General features: G+C 43.0%; 1 protein-coding gene across 1 annotated transcript in view; it reads left to right on the top strand.

Moving 5' to 3' along the window:
- LOC107559172 (uncharacterized) overlaps positions 1-5710 on the top strand; it is a 43382-nt gene that overhangs the window by 35457 nt on the left and 2215 nt on the right. The window lies entirely within an intron of this gene.

Raw genomic sequence — 5710 nt, forward strand, 5'->3', positions numbered from 1 at the left:
AGGTAGCCCCCCCCCCCCCCCCTTCTACACTGGCTAATGTCTTTTGTTTCAGGATGTAGTGTGTTATACATCCCTGATTTGGATTCAAGAGCAGTCATTTGCGTCAGAAAGGGCACCAGCTAAAGCTGGCGAGAAATGCTTAATAATTATTTAATGCTCTTCAGTCTGCACTTTAAGTCATATGACTAAAGATCAGAGGTGGTTGCATGACTGAACATGGACAAAAAGGATTTTTACAGAGCTTTTCATTCTGCTTCCAACGGCACACACAGACAGTGTTACAGAAAACCCATGTAACCTAACTTTCACAGCATTGAGATTAGTGGTGTGTAAAATGGAGGTAAAGTCCCGTGAGTTGTTTATTTGTAAGCAGTCTGTCTGTTGGCGAGTGACTAGAAGTTCCTCTCAGTGATTATTTTCTAGTACAGATTTTAAAGGAAACAACTTCCCTTGCCTTCTCTGAGAAAACGCCTTTAATTAAGACATAACAATTCTGCTTATTATAGGCTAATAAACACTGGAAAAAGCTACAAAACCCCCCAGTGTTTTTCTGTTGCTAATTTTGGTTGCCCTGCTGGCACATTCATCAGGATGAATGTGGAGAGGAACAGATTTAAATCATGCACAAATAAAATGAGCTGTCCTAGAGTGGTCGATTCAAGTGTGTCTAATATGATTTTAACTACTACTGCTCAGTGAATGAATGTGACTCTTGGGCATTTTGGATGGAGTGCCAATCTTTAAAGCACTGATTCAGCCAAGCATGTGTTGCATCTAGTGTATGGTATCAGACATGATACCCAAGCAATACTGTGAGTCTGAATGATCCTTAAAATTTACATCTGATTGATGTTTTCCATTGGTCATACAAGGCCTCATTGATTACACATTTTCTGAAAAATGTGTTTTGTTTGCTTGTGTAAATCTTGGCACTAGGATGCTAGAGCGCTTTGGATGTTTGCCAAGGCATTGCTATGCAGTTCCTTTTCTGGTGGTTGTATGTGGTTGTTTGTGTTTGGGGTGATTGCTATGCAGTTGCTATGGTGTTTTGTTGGTTGCTAAAGTGCTGCAACATGGTTGTTAGAGTATTCTGGGTGATTGCCAGGCCAGTGGTGCTCAGGGTGGTTGCTAGGGTGTCACTAAGTTGTTCTAGTGTTTGCTAAGTGGCTGTTAGTATGTTTAGGGTGGTTGCCAGGGTGTTGGTAGACAGATGCTGTGGTGTTGTGGTGATTACTAGGGTGTTGACAGACCAGTCTCGGGTGGTATCTAGGATGTTGCTAAGGTAATCTTTTGGTTGCTTGGGTTTTGCTACATGGTTGTTAGAGTGTTGGCAGGCCAATGGTGTTCAGGGTGGTTGCTAAGGTGTTGCTGAAGTTTTCCAGTAGTTGCTAAGTGGCTGGTAGTATGTTCAAGGTGGTTGCCAGGGTTTTGCTATACAGATGCTGTGGTGTTGTGGTGATTGCTAGGGTGTTGACAGACCAGTCTCGGGTGGTATCTAGGATGTTGCTAAGGTGCTCTGGTGGTTGCTAGGAGATGGTAAGTGTGTTCATGGTGGTTCAGGACGTTGCTCTGCAGTTGATGTGGTGTTCTAGTGGTTGCTAAGGTGTTGCTACATGGTTGTTAGACTGTTCTGATTGACTGCCAGCCCAGTGGTGCTCAGGGTGGTTTCTAGGGTGTTGCTAAGGTGTTCCTGTGGTTGCTTAGGGGCTGTTAGTGTGTTCAGCTTGGTTACCAGGACAATGCTCTGCAGTTACTGTGGTGATATGATAGTTGCTAGGGTGTTGCTACATGGTTGTTAGATTGTTCCAGTTAACTGCTAGGGTTAACAGCCAGTGGTGTTTAGGGTGGTTTCTAGGGTGTTGCTAAGGTGCTTTGGTGGTTGCTAAGTGGTTGTTAGTGTGTTGAGGATGATTGCCAAAGATGTTGCTCTGCAGTTGCTGTGGTGATCTGTTGGGTGATATAGGGTGTTGCTACATGGTTGCAAGACTGTTTTTGTTGACTGCCAGGCCAGTGGTGTTTAGGGTGGTTTCTAGGGTGTTGCTAAGGTGTTCTGGTGGTCGCTAAGTGGTTGTTAGTGTGTTCAGAATGGTTGCCAAGGATGTTGCACTGCAGTTGCTGTGGTGATCTGTTGGTTGCTAGGGTGTTGCTATATGGTTGCAATATTGTTCTTGTTGACTGCCAGGGCAGTGGTGTTTAGGGTGGTTTCTAGGGTGTTGCTAAGGTGTTCTGGTGGTCGCTAAGTGGTTGTTAGTGTGTTCAGAATGGTTGCCAAGGATGTTGCACTGCAGTTGCTGTGGTGATCTGTTGGTTGCTAGGGTGTTGCTATATAGTTGCAAGATTGTTCTTGTTGACTGCCAGGGCAGTGGTGTTTAGGGTGGTTTCTAGGGTGTTGCTAAGGTGTTCTGGTGGTTGCTATGTTGTTGTTAGTTGCTATGTGTTTTTTGTGGCTGCTAGGTTGTTGCTAAATGATTGTTAGACTGTTCTGGGTGATTGCCAGGCCAGACTACAGTGTTTAGGGTGGTTTCTAGGGTGTTGCTAAGATGTTTTGGTGGTTGTTAGTGGTTGTCAGATGCTATGTATTTTTTTGTGGTTATTCGGTTGTTGGTTCATGGTTGCTAGACTGTTCTGAGTGATTTCCAGCCCAGTGCAATGGTGTTCTGGGTAGTTGCTAGGGTCTTTAGGGTTGTTGTTATGGTGTGGTTGCTGGCACAAATGGGGTTTCTGATGTGTTGAAATTTGATATTTAGGATTAGGGCTTTGCTCAAACTCCAAGCAAACACCACAAATCATTGAATGAATATTTATCTGGCACCCCCCCTCGCTTTCCACTGGAGATAACCTTTCAAATGTGAACAGCTTGACCACTTTGATCGGCCCAGTGCTCCTGTGCATTCAGCGACTCAATCATCAGTATTGAGCTAATTCCCAAAGCCACTGTAATCAATAGTTCTTATATGTCACATCTCTTAATGGTGAAATCAATGTGATATGTTTTCGTGAGCGTGTTTCTCACCATCACCGCAGAATTGAGTGGTGTTGCCAGACTGGCCGTGCTTAGACTACAACCATCAGGGTGATGGACACCTCATCGGTTCATGACCTCTCTCTCACTGCATAGGTCATTCCAGCACTGGCCAGCTGGACTGGTCCGTAGGGGTCCGTAGGCGTGGGGGTGGAAGTGTGATGATCTTCTCAGTCTCCTTTCATTACAGCAGAGCTCAACAGGACAATTCACATGTATCCGCTTGCCAACTGGAGCGATCCCTGCACGGTTCCATATTACTGAGAGGAAACTCAGTGGCTACAGTTACACATGTTGTTTTTGGACGCATAAAATGCTTCAAAATGCATGCTTTTTTGTGACAGATATGAAATCTGAATCCAGCGAGGAATGGAAGCAAATCCACAGTGCATATTTTGGGTGTAAAAGGTCTACTGAATCCAACATGTTCTCTCAAATCTGTCCATTTTCTGGTAATTACCCTCTCAAGGCTTAATGCTGTGTGCTATCACAGAGAGTTAATGGCCCTTTCAGCCACAGACTGTTGTAGACACCATCACGGTCATCTTGTCAACAGGGGAATATTGTCAGCCTGCTTTAAATTCAACTCATATTTGCTTTTACGACACAAGAATTGTTAAATTAATGGTGATGTATGTAATATCCAAAGGAATGACCTAAATAATGAAATAAAATGTTTTGCAACAAGATACCAATCTGTCATTGGTTAACCAAACTGACAGCCCCGCCCCAAAATTACACTGTTGGTTGAGCCAGTGTTGCTGTGTTAACGGGATAGTTCACCCAAAAGTGAAAATTCTGTCATCAATTACTCACCCTCATGTCGTTCCAAACCTGTAAGACCTTCATCTTCGGAACACAAATTAAGATATTTTTGATGAAATCTGAGAGCTTTCTGACCCTGCATAGACAGCAACAGAAATACCACGTTCAAGGCCCAGAAAGGTAGTAAGGACATCGTTAAAATAATATCATAAAATTAAGGTTGAACCACTGATGTCACATGGACTATTTTAACAATGTCCTGAACAAGGCTTATGGCTGCTTTCACAGTTATGCTTGGTCTGAACCCAAATTTCATGGATCCCCCTCTTCTGCCCCCTCTGGATTCTGTTCATACATTGTTTTTTGGTTCCGAAACCATGGTACATTTGCATCATCAGCATAGAGAATAGCATAACCTAACTATGACCAATGTAGAAGGCCGCAGTTATGTACAGTATAAGCAAAACTGTAAATTAAACCACCCTCATCAGCAGCCTAACTTACAGAGCAGCCCATTTGAACCACTCTGGGACACTCATTGTATTTCATGAGTCTAATTGTATGAGATTATGCCTGAATGAAGAGACACTCCATAGGGGGCCGCATGGGGGTTCTCCATTTTCATCACAAAGCCATGGGCCACCTCCATGTGCTGATCCACTACACACACCCTCACAATCACACACAATCATTTTTCTATGGTGAAGATTAAAGTGAATTAAAACTAGGACTTTGACTAATGCCAGTCTGGATGTCATTACAGAGGGTTTTGGCATGGAGTCTTGCTGTGCTGACTGGTCAAGCTTCAGGATTAACACGCCCCAGGGGAAACATACAAGATGGTGTGAGTGATCAGGTTTTGGGAGGAATGTAAGGTGGCAGGGACAGGTACAGACTAATCCTACCAAACAGACATGGATTTCTGCCTTAGACGGCATGGGCTGTCGAAAGTGTATTGCGTATGAAGTCGTTACAATTAGTGATGCACAGAAATATTAAAAAACATTTTTTACTGAAAATGAAATATTTTTTTCTTCGTTTGGCCCAAAAAGTAAATTGAATAATGCTGGCTGAGTGGGTAATTGATGCAGTTCTGTGTGTCTTGTTCACAGGTGATACACCAGTTGTAGTAAAGTTTTTCGACCTCAAACTACCACTTGATATTTCAGACAAACACATTTTCCCAATTGCAACCAAAAACGTGATTTTTGCTCTCTGTGAATTGTGTCGACACTGACATGTTCTCCTGTTGTTATTTGTCAACATTGTGTGCAGAGACTTTAAACAGTCAAAACACGTCATATGATGTCCCACCAGAGACAGTAATATATTGGATCACTGTTACACCACAATAAAGAATGCATATCACTCTGTTCCACGGGCAGCTTTGAGGCTCTCTGATCACTGTTTAGTTCATCTAATACCGACCTACAGACAGAAACTGAAATCAGCTAAACCTGTATTAAGGACCGTAAAAAGATGGACTAATGAAGCAGAGCTCGATTTACAAGCTTGTTTTGACCTCACTGATTGGAGCGTTTTTGAAGCTGCTGCCACCGATCTGGACGAGCTCACAGAGACTGTAACATCTTATATCAGTTTCTGTGAAGACATGTGCATTCCTACCAGGACTCATTTAACTTACAACAATGACAAACCATGGTTCACTGCAAAACTCAGACAGCTTCCTTCAGGCCAAAGAAGATGTTCACAGGAAGGGGGATAATGTCTTGTATAAACAGGGTAAATACACACTGGAAAAGGAGATCAGAGTGGCAAAGAGGAATTATTCTGAAAAAAATAAGGATTCAATTCTCTTCCAGTGACTCCGCATCAGTGTGGAAAAGTCTAAAAGAAATCACCAATTACAAGACACCATCCCCCAGCACTGTGAAGAATCAACACCTGGCAGACAATCTGAAC

This window comes from Sinocyclocheilus grahami, unplaced genomic scaffold (genome assembly GCF_001515645.1).
Source record: "Sinocyclocheilus grahami isolate Dianchi unplaced genomic scaffold, SAMN03320097.WGS_v1.1 scaffold676.1, whole genome shotgun sequence".
Classification (NCBI taxonomy): domain Eukaryota; kingdom Metazoa; phylum Chordata; class Actinopteri; order Cypriniformes; family Cyprinidae; genus Sinocyclocheilus; species Sinocyclocheilus grahami.